The sequence below is a fragment of the Silurus meridionalis genome, unplaced genomic scaffold, assembly GCF_014805685.1.
Source record: "Silurus meridionalis isolate SWU-2019-XX unplaced genomic scaffold, ASM1480568v1 Scaffold70, whole genome shotgun sequence".
NCBI lineage: Eukaryota > Metazoa > Chordata > Actinopteri > Siluriformes > Siluridae > Silurus > Silurus meridionalis.
Window position 1 is genome coordinate 106,084 of NW_025804663.1, and position 15,546 is coordinate 121,629.

The following is a 15,546-nucleotide window of genomic DNA, read 5'->3' on the forward strand; positions in this document are numbered from 1 at the left end:
GAGCTTAGTGATCAGTACAGTGGGGAGGACTGTATTGAACGCAGAGCTAAAGTCAATGAACAGCATTCTGATGTATGTGTTGCTTTTATCCAGGTGGGTGAGAGCAGAATGAAGAGCTGTGGAAACTGCATCCTCTGTTGACCTGTTCGGGCGATAGGCAAACTGGTATGGGTCCAGTGTAGGTGGTAGGCCCGCAGTGAGGTGATTCAGGACCAGTTTCTCAAAGCACTTCATAGCAATGGGGTGAGTGCAACCGGGCGAAAGTCATTCAGGCATTTAGCAGCTGAGTGCTTAGGCACTGGTATGATAGTAGTGGTCTTCAGGCATGTTGGTACCGTGGCTTGGGCCAGTGACAGGTTGAAAATGTCAGTAAAAACCTGTGCCAGTTGTCCAGCGCATGCTCTGAGAACACGTCCCGGTATGCCGTCCGGGCCAGCTGCCTTACGTGCATCCACTCTGCTGAACACTGAATAGACGTCCGTTGTTGAGATTGAAAGTGGGCTGTAAGCAGTAGCAGAGTCCGTGGTTGGTGTAAAATGTCCTGTGCTTTGGTCAAAACGAGCAAAAAAGTGATTAAGTTCGTTCGGTTGGAAGGCACTGCTGGTTGGTTGAGCTGTGGGTTTGTAGTCCGTGATTGACTGGATGCCTTTCCACATGCGTCTGGGGTCAGAGTTGTGGAAGTGCTCTTCTATGTGGCGTTAAATGTGAGCTTTGCTTTCCTGATGCCTCTTTTCAGGTTGGCCCTGGCTCTGTTGTAGTCCTCTGCACTGCCAGATTTAAAGGCAGCATCTCTTGCTTTCAACAGGAGACGGACTTCAGAGTTCATCCACGGCTTCTGGTTAGGAAAGCATTTCACGTGTTTGACAGTAGTGACATTGTCAATGCACGTGTTAATATGGTCCAAAACAGATGATGTGTAACTGTCCATGTCTGTGTGAAAGTCCAGTGTGGCCTGTGAAGCGAACATGTTCCAGTCAGTGTCCTGAAACTGTTGTTGTAGAGAAGAAATGGCCCCCTCTGGCCACACCTTTACTGTCCTCACAGCTGGTTTCACACGTTTGATTAGTGGTGTGTATTTGGGTAGCATGAACAAAGAGAGGTGATCAGACTGACCCAGGTGGGGGAGGGAAATGGCTGTGTATGCCCCAGGTATGTTTGTGTATACCTGGTCCAGTGTTTTGTCCCCTCTAGTAGAGCAGGAGACATTGCGGTGAAATTTTGGTAAGACAGATTTCAGGTTGGAGTGGTTGAAATCTCCAGCGACAATGATAGCTCTTTCAGGATGTGCATACTGAAGGAGATGAACACCAGGTAGAAACAAAAGGAAAAGTTGGTGAAAGACAAGTTAGACATGTCCTCATTACTAAACAGAAGGTACACTAAGCCCGCCCCCTTGTATCTGATTGGTTGATTTATGAACAGTGATGAGTGCAGTTTATTTACTGTAGCTGGAGTCAATTCTGAAAGGTTCATTAACCCACTGCACTATGCCAACAGGGGGCACTATAAGCTTTTATAATGGTCTTCACATTTCTCTTTCTCTCCTACCCCCCACCTCTCTCTCTCTCTCTCTCTCTCTCTCTCTCTCTCTCTGTCACTCTCTCACTCTTTCCATCCTCCTTTAATCTCCCCAGCAGAACTGAATGTGGCATTTAGGACAATGCTTGCATTAATTCAGCCTTAAAATGGAAAGCTGAGTGTGATAAAATCAATACAGAGTTAAAAAGAGCTGACTCACACACACACACACACACACACACACATCCTTTGGTTCCTCGCATGCCAGAAAAAGTAGCACCTAAATGAAGATGCATGTGTGTGTGTGTGTGTGTGTGTGTGTAAGAAGAAAAATGTGCTTATTTGTAAAAAAATAGTTGGCAGAAAGACCTTGTGTGTCTTTGAAAACACAAAACACTATGTACAGACGTACCTATAGTTCTCTCAACACCTTAAACGAGTGAAACACAGAGGAAATGCAGAGACACACAACTCTGGATGTGTGATTAAAACCCTCTGTGTTCATTACATTAATCACTCCTACTCAGACAGACAGATAGATAAAGAGACAGACAGATAAACAGACAGATAAACAGACAGATAAACAGACAGATAGATAAAGAGACAGACAGATAAACAGACAAATAGATAGACAGACAGGTAAAGATACAGACAGATAGATAGACAGACAGGTAAAGATACCGACAGATAAGCAGACAGACAGATAAAGAAAGAGACAGATAAATATACAGACAGATAAGCAGACAGACAGATAGATAAAGAGACAGACAGATAAACAGACACAAATAAACAGACAGACAAAGAGACAGATAAACAAACAGATAGATAAATAAAGATACAGACAAAAAAACTGACAGACTGTCTGTTTATCTGTCTGTTTATCTGTCTGTTTATCTGTCTATCTATCTATCTATCTATCTATCTATCTATCTATCTATCTATCTATCTATCTATCTATCTATCTATCTATCTATCTATCTATTCAATTCAATTCATGTTTATTTGTATTGCGCCTTTAACAATGAACATTGTCTCAGAGCAGCTTTACACAGATAATGTGGTAATTAAAAATAAATATGTTCTTTATAAGTGTAAGTTTGTCCTTGATGAACAAGCCAGTGGAGACTGTAGTGAAGGAAAAACTCCCCGAGATGACATAAGGAAGACACCTTTCGAGGAACCAGACTCAAGAGGGAACCTCATCCTCATCTGGGTTGCACCGAATGTCCATTTGTAGCACATATACAATGTTGCGGGGTACAGTGATGATGATCAGAAGTGAAAAGAAGTCCTGAGTCAGTGTAGGAGACTGTTGACATTAACTACAGTACAAATCCATCCTTAAAGCTCCCGTTCTTACTCCAGAATTTCATGGAACCACCCAAGGCGTTACCTCCAATTCGAAGAGAACACTATCCAGAGGCAGGCCTGGACGAAGTGGGAAGATCCACAAAGGGGGGAGGGGCAGGAACAGTGGTCACTGGAGCCTCAGGAGCATGTTTAACTTGATAGAGAGAGAGAGAGAGAGAGAGAAGAGGGTGACAGGAAGAGAAGGATATGGATTATTAAGTGTCCTTATTGTTGTATGAAAGTTAATGTCACTGTGCAGTTTGGACTCTGGTAAGATTCACTGTGGCAGCAGATCTAAAAGGGAGAACCAGAAGGTAACACAGACATGAGGATCTCTGGGATAAGAGACGACCCACCACACCACCATCAACAAACCTGAGTGAACGTGTGAGAGTGAGGGGACGACAGCATCCAAATATTCCAGTTCACCAAACACTCCATTCCATGATCCCTCCAGATCTGCGCCTTTACCTACAAAAAAGATCTACTGACTAAAGACTTGACTAAAAAAATATGTTTTCAACCTCGACTTGAACACTGAGACTGTGTCTGAGTCCCGAACACTGATTGAAAGGTTGTTCCATAACTGTGGGGTTTATAAGAGTAACATCTGCCCCCTGCTGGAGTCTTTTTCTGGAGTTGGTACCTCATTATTTGAGGTACCAACAAGTAGCCTGCACCTTTTGATCAAAGTAGGCGTGGAGGATCATACTGGTACAGAAGTTCATTTAGATACTGCGGTGCGAGACCTTTAAGTGCTTTATACGTCAGTAGTAGTATTTTATAATCAGTGTTAGATGTAATTGGGAGCAGTGTAGATGATTAAAACAGGGCTGATGTGCTCATATTTTCTAGATCTAGTGAGGACTCTTGCTGCTGCATTCTGAACTAACTGAAGCTTATTTCTGCACTTACTCCAACACCCAGACAGTAAAGCGTTACAGTAGTCTAATCTAGATGTTACAAAAGCACCAACTAGTTTTTCTGCATCCTGTAACGACATCATATTTCTAATTTTAGCAATATTTCTAAGGTGAAAGAAGGAGATCCTGGTAATATTATTCACGTGAGCCTCAAATAAAAGACTCGGGTCAATAATCACACCAAGGTCTTTGACTGCTGTACACACTGAAACAGAAACACCATCCAGAGATTCTACAGAATCAGAAAGTTTACTTCTAGCTGCATGTGGTCCTAGTAAAAGTACTTCCGTCTTATCTGAGTTGAGCAGAAGAAAGTTATCAAGCATCCACTGTCTAATGTCCTTTACACACTCCTCAACATTGTTAAGCTGATCTCTCTCATCTGACTTTGCTGAAATAAACAGCTGTGTATTATCAGCATAACAATGAAGCTTACGGCCACTTCTCGCGAAACATGTTCGCATGCGAGCGTGGCTGTGCCACGCCCCCCTGAGATCCCAGTCGAATTCCCGGCTTGTTTCCATGGGCACGCCATTCCGTCACAGAGTGTCTACGAGCATGTCGTGCCACCACAGAGCGTATACGAGTGCTCCGCGCTGCCACAGAGTCTCTACGATCACTCCTCGCCGCCACAGAGTCTCCAAGAGCGCTCGGTGCCGCTCAGCCCCACAGTTCCGCCGAGGGTGCTGCTCAGCTCCAGAGTTCTGCCGAGGGTTCCGTACCGCTGCCTGGCCGCGAAGGGGACGTCGTACCGCCGTCTGGCCACGAAGAGGACATCGTACCGCCGCCTGTCTCGCCTCCAAGCCTCTCCGACGGCGACGACGTGGAACAAGTCCTTTGTAAAGAATAGGCGACATAACTTCTCTGAGTCCATCTCCAGGGGACGTCTCTCCTCGAGGTCCCTCGGAGGATGACAAAGCACTCCTAAATTCCTCTAAGGGCATCATTACGGCTCAAAGCCCTGCCAAAGGTGTCACCGTGTTCCTGAACTTCGCCGTGGGCGTCGCACGCCCTCTGAACTCCGCCGTGGGCTTCGCACGGCCTCTGGACTTCGCCATGGGTGACGCTCGGCCACGATCTCTTAACAATGCGCCGCTCCACCCCAATCTCCGCCCACGACAGCGCTCAGCCAAGGTCTTTGCCAAGGGCGTTGTTCAGTTCCGGACCTCCGCGGTGGGAGTCACTCCACCCCAGGCTTTCGCATGGGACGTCGCTCCGTCCCAGGTCTCCGTTGGGGGCGTCGCTTTGCTCCAACCCTCCGCAGAGGACGTCACTCCGCTCCAGACCTCTGCAGTGGACGTCGCTCGGTTCCAGGTCTCCATAGTGGACGTCTCTCCGTTCCAGGTCTCTGTCTCCGGGGCGCCCTGGGGGTCTAAATAATAATTAATAGAATTGACTGACTGGACCTGCTTTTGGACACTGAATATTTTATGTTGGTGTAAAGAACTTCAAATGGTTTGCATTTGTGTTTAGTCATTTGTGTGATTCTTAGATTATTATTATAAATAGCTGCGACCCCACCTCCTCTGCTATTTAGACGGGGTTTGTGTATGTAACTATACCCAGGAGGACTCCATATTCATTCGGTTTAATCCACATTTCTGTCAAACACATTATTTTAAACTCCTGGTGGGTAATAATTTTGTGTAAAGTAAGCGCTTTTGACGTGATCTAATATTTAACAATCCTATCTTTAGATCAGAGGTGCTGGCTGTACGTTCAGTCCTATTTATTTTAATTTTAATCAGGTTACTTAAACAGACCTTCTGAAAATTCCTACATTTTGGTTTCACTCGGGGGACAGACACAGTCTCAATTGGGTGGATCCTGAGTGACTCTGTGCAGCTAGCAGACGGTCGGTTTAGCCTGTCTGTCTGCTCCCTGGCCTTGACTCTAGACAGTCACTTGTTAACTAGTGCTGTTCTGAGACTATGACCTATACTACAAGAAATGAGAGCAGCACCTTCCCGAGTGGGATGGATACCGTCCCGCCCTACCAGGCCAGCCTTGCCCTCAAAATTGCTCCAATTATCTATAAAAAACACATTTTTTTTGGAGCACCACTCGGACATCCAGCAGTTCAGCGACCATAACCTACTGGAGGCTACATCGCCACGTCACATTGGGATGGGGCCAGAGCATGTTACTGCATCGGACATTGCCTTCGCTAATTTACACACCTCTATAATATTACTCTTAGTAACCTCTGACAGTCGAAGGCGTATATCATTTGCTCCTGTGTGAAAAACTATCTTAGAGAACCTATGATGTCCTAAAAATCTAAGCTGATCTGCTATGTCCGGCGCCCTGGCTCCCGGTATACATATGACCTGTGCTGCTGGTGCCCCTAAAGGTCTCGCTACTTTCACGTGCCTCAGAATAGAGTCTCCTATAACCAGCGCTCTTTCAGGTTTCTCAGCGGGTGCTTCACTGAGGGGAGCAAACCTGTTGGACACGTGAAGCGGAGAGGAATGGTGCTCCCGTGGGCAAGCCTTAGCGTTAGCTTTGGCTTTGCTAGAATGCCGCCGAGTCGTCACCCATTCGCCCGCTGCGAGGGCTCTAATGCCGGAGTCGGGGGAATATTAACTTCACCTAGGGCATCCAGACTTTCGCCTGCAGAACCTGGACTGCTCTCGAAATCACTACTTCTCTTTAGACTCTGGATGCGCTCCTCTAATGCTAAGATCTTCTCCATCAAAGAGCAAACTAGCTTACACTTCTCACAGATAAAATTATCGCTAACGATGGAGAAAGACCAACTGGAATGTCCTCCACTCACTGCTTTCAAACTTTCAAACATGGAATAAAGCACTCTTCCGAAAGCAAAAAAGAGACGAAATGGAGCCAATGGATGCAGGAAATAAAAACGATATTTTGATATTTTGAAGCGATGAGAGAGAGAAAAAGACGAACTGTAAAAAATTCAAACACTGATTCAAACAAAATTCCCGGCAAACAATCAACAACAGGAAATAGGAACTGACGTCAGAGCAAAAAAGAAGAGTTCATCCATCTATCTATCTGTCTGTCTGTCTGTCTGTCTGTCTGTCTGTCTGTCTGTTTGTATCAGACAGATAATGATACAAAGAGACAGACAGACAGACAGACAGATAGATAGATAGATAGATAGATAGATAGATAGATAGATAGATAGACAGACAGACAGACAGACAGACAGACAGACAGACAGGTAGATAGATATAGATAGACAGTTTTCAGAATTTAGACTGGTATCTCCTGGTGGTTCTTGCTTATTGGGCGGGGCTAGGATCTTTAGGGGGTGTGGCCTTACAGTGTGGTCCACAGGCACCTGTAGTGTAGAAGTACCTGATGTTATATCTTGCAGCTCTCAAGAGGCCGGTGGACCATAAGACTCCACAAACAAGGAACTCTCTCTAAAGTGTGGACATCTGGACCATGCATTCATCATGACATGACATTGCTTACCCCACAACATTTAAACAAAAACATCAAGAAATTGTGTTTGTGTGCCGTATCTTAGATGTGTGTATCTCATGGAGAGAGAGTTAACTGAGCCGCACATAAGGACTCAACCATCTCCTGTTTCATGCCTTGAAGACTTGAAGACATCTGCAGCTACAATCATGGTCTGAAGACATCATCTGTCTCACTGTGATGATCAGGTCTGTGATGTTTCTCACAAAAATCAGAGCATTAGTGTGTATTGTGTTTTATACCAGATACACCAGATACACTATAGTGTGTGTGTGTGTGTGTGTGTGTTTGTGTGAGTCTCAGTCCAGTTGATTGGGTCCACCTGCTGTGCTTTTGCCCTTGCTGACACAACACTTTAATATTTCAGACACCAACAGCATGCACCATATGTCTCTCTCACACACACACACACACACACACACACACACACACACACACACACACACACACACACACCTTATGAGTTATAAATGTATAATGCAGTTGTGATATTCAAAGGATAGAAAAGAAAAGGACCAAAACCTGCTGCTGGATTTTTATGAACTTCAAGTCAACTTTAATCACAATTTATATCAAACACACACACACACACACACACACACACACACACAGCAGTCTAGAGGGTGAGATGTCTTAATAGACTTGTGCCCGAGCTTGCCTACAGAGGCAGAGCTCTGGTGAAAAACAACCTGATGGCCTCCATTATCGGGTAGAAGGTCACACTTCTGGAACCTCCAGATCATCAGTGGAGTATTTTCTCTGAAATAGATGACAGTTTTTTCTCTCAAACTTTTCCTCCTACAAGGTGTTGAGGGGAAACTCCCTGAGAAACCTTATGAGGAACCAGACTTGACAGAGAACCCATGCTCATCTACAGTAGACAATGCCATGATACATCGCTTCATTCTATCAATGTGAAGACCAAAGTCATCAGTGCAGATTACATACAGTACAGACCAAAAGTTTGGACACACCTTCTCATTCAAAGAGTTTTCTTTATTTTCATGACTATGAAAATTGTAGAGTCACACTGAAGGCATCAAGGGCTATTTGACCAAGAAGGAGAGTGATGGGGTGCTGCACCAGATGACCTGGCCTCCACAGTCACCGGACCTGAACCCAATCGAGATGGTTTAGGGGTGAGCTGGACCGCAGAGTGAAGGCAAAAGGGCCAACAAGTGCCAAGCATCTCTCGGGGAACTCCTTCAAGACTGTTGGAAGACCATTTCAGGTGACTACCTCTTGAAGCTCATCAAGAGAATGCCAAGAGTGTGCAAAGCAGTAATCAAAGCAAAAGGTGTATGGAATATGACATTTTTCAGTTGTTTCACACTTTTTTGTTATGTATATAATTCCATATATAATTCCACATGTGTTAATTCATAGTTTTAATGCCTTCAGTGTGAATCTACAATTTTCATAGTCATGAAAATAAAGAAAACTCTTTGAATGAGAAGGTGTGTCCAAACTTTTGGACTGTACTGTAAGCAGAAACTTTATTACAGCTTTATAATGAAGTCGGTTTGGATCCATCAGTTGCTCACTGAGCAAAATAGTTCACATTATGATCTAAATCCCATAAGTATCTAAATCATTTTCCAGCGTTCAACAAAATAGGAGAAATTAGAGCAGATGATGACTAAAAATCTGAAGCTGATTTGGAAAAAGAGATAGGATCCAGTCCAGAACATTGTGCGCTATCACACAACAGCACAACACAGCACAGCACCAGAGGTGGGAAGTAACGGAGTACAAATACTTTGTTACTGTACTTAAGTAGATTTTTCTGGTATCAGTTTTTTACTCCACTATTTATTTTTCAGACAACTTTTTACTTTTACTCATTACATTTTTACACAAATATCTGTACTTTTTACTTCTTACATTTTCAAAACCGGCTCGTTACTTTAGGTTAATGTGGATGAGACAGAGGGAGTCAGTGATGTAAACATGACTGAGAACAGACACATTCATGATGATCATCATCTTTTCTCTGCTTGTGTTCTATATGCGGATGTTCAGCCTGGATACATTCATTCGGTAACAACATTTTTTATTTGTTTTGTATTAATATATATATATATCTATTTGGCTGTCAAAATTAAAATTATAAAAATTCTTTTAATCGGTGAACTTTTGTTTTATTTATGCGCCAAGTCTCAAATCAAACACCAAATTCGTCATGTTTTATACAATTAACCCTCTGGGTGGCGTTTTGTGGGTTTTTCCCTCATAATGGCGACACAAACTACTTTTTACTTAAGTACATGTCAGAGCCAAAACTTCTTTACTTTCACTTGAGTAATAAAGTTTAATCAGTACTTCAACTTTTACCCGAGTATTTTAAAACGAGTATCTGTACTTCTACTTAAGTAATGGATGTGTGTACTTTTGCCACCTCTGCACACCACACCACACCACCCCACATTACACCACACCACACCACACCACATTACAGCACACCACACCACACCACATTACAGCACATTATAGCACACCACACCACATTACAGCACACCACATTACAGCACACCACACCACATTACAGCACATTACAGCACACCACACACATTACACCACACCAAAGCACACCACACCACAACACACTACAGCACACCACACCACCCACATTACACCACACCAAAGCACACACACCACACCACAGCACAGCACCACACCACACCACATCACATTAGAGCACACCACATTACACCACACCACATTACAGCACACCACAGCACAGCACAGCACAGCACACCACACCACATTACACCACACCACACCACAGCACACCACATTACAGCACAGCACAACACACCACACCACATTACAGCACAGCACAGCACACCACACCACATAACAGCACACCACACCACATCACCCCACATTACACCACAGCACACCACACCACCACATTACACCACCACAGCACACCACACCACATAACAACACACCACACCACACCAGACCACACCACATTACACCACAGCACACCACACCACACTACAGCACACAACACCACAGCAGACCACACCACATTACAGCACACAGCACACCACACCACCACAGCACACCACATAACAGTACACCACACACACCACATTACAGCACCACATTACACACAGCACACCACACCACATTACAGCACCACCACAGCACACCACACCACATTACATTACAGCACCACCACACCACACCACATTATAGCACAGCACACACCACATAACAGCACACCACACCACACACATTACAGCACACCACACCACAGCACACCAAATTACACCACACCACACCACACACACACCACATTACAGCACAGCACAGCACACACACCACATTACAGCACAGCACACCACATCACACATTACATTACATTACAGCCCAGCACACCACACCACATCACCCCACATTACACCACAGCACACCACACCACCCCACATTACACCACACCACAGCACACCACATAACAACACACCACACCAGACCACACCACATTACACCACAGCACACCACACCACACTACAGCACACCACACCACAGCAGACCACACCACATTACAGCACACCACACCACAGCACACCACACCACACCACACCACAGCACACCACAGCACACCATAACAGCACACCACACCACATTACAGCACAGCACAGCACAGCACACCACACCACATTACAGCACAGCACAGCACACCACATAACAGCACACCACACCACACCACATTACAGCACCACACCACACCACATTACAGCGCACCACACCACACCACATTACAGCACAGCACACACACACAGCACACCACACCACATTACAGCACACCACATAACAGCGCACTCACCACACCACACCACATTACAGCACAGCACACCACACACATTACAGCACAGCACACCATTACACCACACCACACCACACATTACAGCACACTACACCACATTACAGCACACCACACCACACACATTACAGCACAGCACACTACACCACATTACAGCACAGCACACCACAGCACACCACACACATTACAGCACAGCACACTACACCACATTACAGCAAAGCACACCACACCATATTACAGCACAGCACAGCACACACACACATATTACAGCACACACATCACACCACCACATTACAGCGCACCACACCACAGCACACCATTACAGCACACATTACAGCACACCACACACCACATTACATTACAGCACACACATAACAGCGCACTACACCACAGCACACCACATTACACCACAGCACACCACACCACACCATATTACAGCACAGCACACCACATCACACCACACCACATTACAGCACAGCACACCATTACACCACACCACACCACATTACAGCACAGCACACCACACACATTACAGCACAGCACACCACACCACACCACACCACATTACAGCACAGCACACTACACCACATTACAGTGCACCACACCACACCACACCCTATTACAGCACACCACATTACAGCGCACCAAACCACAGCACACCCATTACAGCACACCACATTACAGCGCACACACCACACCACACCCCATTACAGCACACCATAACAGCGCACCACACCACAGCACACCACATTAAACCACAGCACAGCACACCACACCACATTACAGCACAGCACACCACATCACACCACACCACATTACAGCACAGCACAGCACACCACATTACAGCGCACCACACCACACCCCACCCCATTACAGCACACCACATAACAGCGCACCACACCACAGCACACCACACCACCACATTACAGCACACCACACCACATCACATTGTGCACATCTTGTGCTCGAGATATCAGGGTTCGCAACATAAAAAAAATCGACATAACCGATAAAAAATGCTAAGACAAAGCGAGAATTTGGCGGTTCCACTTAAAAACATTGACTTAATAGGGTTGGCGAGTTAACCTAAGGTCGAGATAAGTGGGTTCGACTATATATATATATATATATATATATATATATATATATATATATATATATATATACACAGTGAGGAAAATAAGTATTTGAACACCCTGCTATTTTGCAAGTTCTCCCACTTAGAAATCATGGCGGGGTCTGAAATAAATAAATAAATAAATAGATAGATAGATAGATAGATAGATAGATAGATAGATAGATAGATAGATAGATAGATAGATAGATAGATCCAGAAATAACAATGTATGATTTTTAAACTATTTATTTGTATGATACAGCTGCAAATAAGTATTTGAACACCTGTCTATTAGCTAGAATTCTGACCCTCAAAGACCTGTTAGTCTGCCTTTAAAATGTCCACCTCCACTACATTTATTATCCTAAATTAGATGCACCTGTTTGAGGTCGTTAGCTGCATAAAGACACCTGTCCACCCCATACAATCAGTAAGAATCCAACTACTAACATGGCCAAGACCAAAGAGCTGTCCAAAGACACTAGAGACAAAATTGTACACCTCCACAAGGCTGGAAAGGACTACGGGGAAATTGCCAAGCAGCTTGGTGAAAAAAGGTCCACTGTTGGAGCAATCATTAGAAAATGGAAGAAGCTAAACATGACTGTCAATCTCCCTCGGACTGGGGCTCCATGCAAGATCTCACCTCGTGGGGTCTCAATGATCCTAAGGAAGCTGAGAAATCAGCCCAGAACCACACGGGAGGAGCCGGTCAATGACCTGAAAAGAGCTGGGACCACCGTTTCCAAGGTTACTGTTGGTAATACACTAAGAAGTCATGGTTTGAAATCATGCATGGCACGGATGGTTCCCCAGCTTAAACCAGCACATGTCCAGGCACATCTTAAGTTTGCCAATGACCATTTGGATGATCCAGAGGAGTCATGGGAGAAAGTCATGTGGTCAGATGAGACCAAAATAGAACTTTTGGGTCATAATTCCACTAAACGTGTTTGGAGGAAGAAGAATGATGAGTACCATCCCAAGAACACCATCCCTACTGTGAAGCATGGGGGTGGTAGCATCATGCTTTGGGGGTGTTTTTCTGCACATGGGACAGGGCGACTGCACTGTATTAAGGAGAGGATGACCAGGGCCATGTATTGTGAGATTTTGGGGAACAACCTCCTTCCCTCAGTTAGAGCATTGAAGATGGGTCGAGGCTGGGTCTTCCAACATGACAATGACCCGAATATATATATATATATATATATATATATATATATATATATATATATATATATATATATATATATAGTGTGTAGGGAAAGTATTCAGAGCCCCTTACATTTTTCACTCTTTGTTATATTGCTGCCATTTGCTAAAATCATTTAAGTTGATTTCTTTTCCTAATTAATGTACACAGATCCCCATACTGACAGAAAAACACAGAATTGTTGACATTTTTGCAGATTTATTAAAAAAGAAAAACTTAAATATCACATGGTCCTAAGTATTATTATATAATTTCATTAATTTATATTATATATAATATATAAAAATATTTATTCCTTCAGTATCACATAAAATTTATTTCTAAATCTACATCTGTGTGTGAGAGAGATGGAGAGATAAAAGAGAGATCAAGACAGAGAGATAGAGAAAAAAAAGAGAGCTAGACAGTGAAGGAGGGAGTGAGAAACAGAAGAGATAAAATGAGAGAGAGAGAGAGAGATATTGAGAAAGAAGGAGAGAGATGAGATATACATAGACATAAGGAGAGAGTAGGAGAGATGAGAGATAAGAGAGGTCACGATGAGGAGCTGAAAGAATTTGTTTGGCAGTGTGTGTGTGTGTGTGTGTGTGTGTGTGTGTGTGTGTGTGTGTGTATTCCAGCCAGAAAAGAAGTGACGCTGCTTTAGATGATTATAATGAGGACTTTTGGGAGAGAAAATTAAAGTGATAATTAACCAAAAAGAGCTGATGGTTTATTACTAAACATAAAAAACCCAGATGTCTATTGAGGAACGTTTGTATGATACTGTAGGGAAAGTTCTGGTACTCAACACTAGCAGGATTGTATTTATTATTGTATTTGTGTACATTATCACGGGTTACATGTTGAATGATTTGGAGGTTGTGTTCAGGATCGAGTACTGTTACTGTTCTACGAGATTTCAGGACCAATATAATCATAATATTGAGAGTGAAAAGAGAGAGATCCATAATCCATAATCCATAATGATTCAAGATTCAATTCTTTCCCTGTAGATCCTCCGGCAGCTGACAACATCCATGATAAGGACCTGCCGAGCACACACACACACACACACACACACACACACACACACACCCTGAGGACTTCCTCTATGATTATTACCTGTTGGAACATACAGAACGGCCCGGTGAAGGTTCTACACCAGGAATGTGCAGCTTGTCCATTAGCTTTGATGAAATCGCCAAGCTGTAACTGATAAATCGAATTCAGTCAGATTTTCCAGGTGTGTGTGAGAGCAGTGTGTGTATTATAGTGCTGATGGTGGACCTGCTTAGGTTGTATGCAAACTGTAAAGGGTCCCGGGATGATCTGAATGTGACTCATAATGGTTCTCTTGAAGCTCATCATCACTATTGGAGTGCAGTGAGCCGGAAGGCACTTAGGGGGGATGGTTTATTCTTTCAGCAGTGGTATGAGGGTGGTCCTGATCAAGCAGGTGGGAATAGAGGCTTGTGCAGAGGGGCAAACTGAATATATTTTCATTAAATATTACAGATTACTCATCCAGGGATCTTCTGGGCCATCTGATTTCCATGGATTTATTTGACAACACTCTTTGCCATAACTCCAGATGAGAGTGTGGTTCAAGTGGTTCATTGTGTAGAACCACGAATCAGGCAAAGAAACTGTTACATTTGTCTGGTGTAGCGAATTTAGCTCTCAAAAAGGGAAATATTTGTGAGTAAATAGTTAACTACACATATTTTGATTTTGAATATTTTGATATTTGATATTTTTCAGATTTTGAAGTTAAAATTACCGGTATGGAATTAATGGTACAATTATTTGGTCTGTTCGTCCACCAAGCAGACTTATTAATCTTTTATTAATTCTAAGAAGGGTTTTCTCCCCGGCCGAGAAAGACACGACCCCCCTTTCTTTATACCGTACAAGTAATTAAGCATGTAGCCAGATCACAAGTATGCAGTGACCTTGACATGAGAGCGGCACTCAGAGACAATCACTTATGAACATACGGCATTTAATGAGTGAGACCCAGAAATTCACACCCAGACGCTGGAGTCGAGTTTAGAGAGTGGACTGCCTTATCACTTGAATGCCCCTTACATGTCAGCTAGAGAGGCCAGGGACTATCCCTTGTGTCTTTTGGTGTGGGGGTATGACTGTG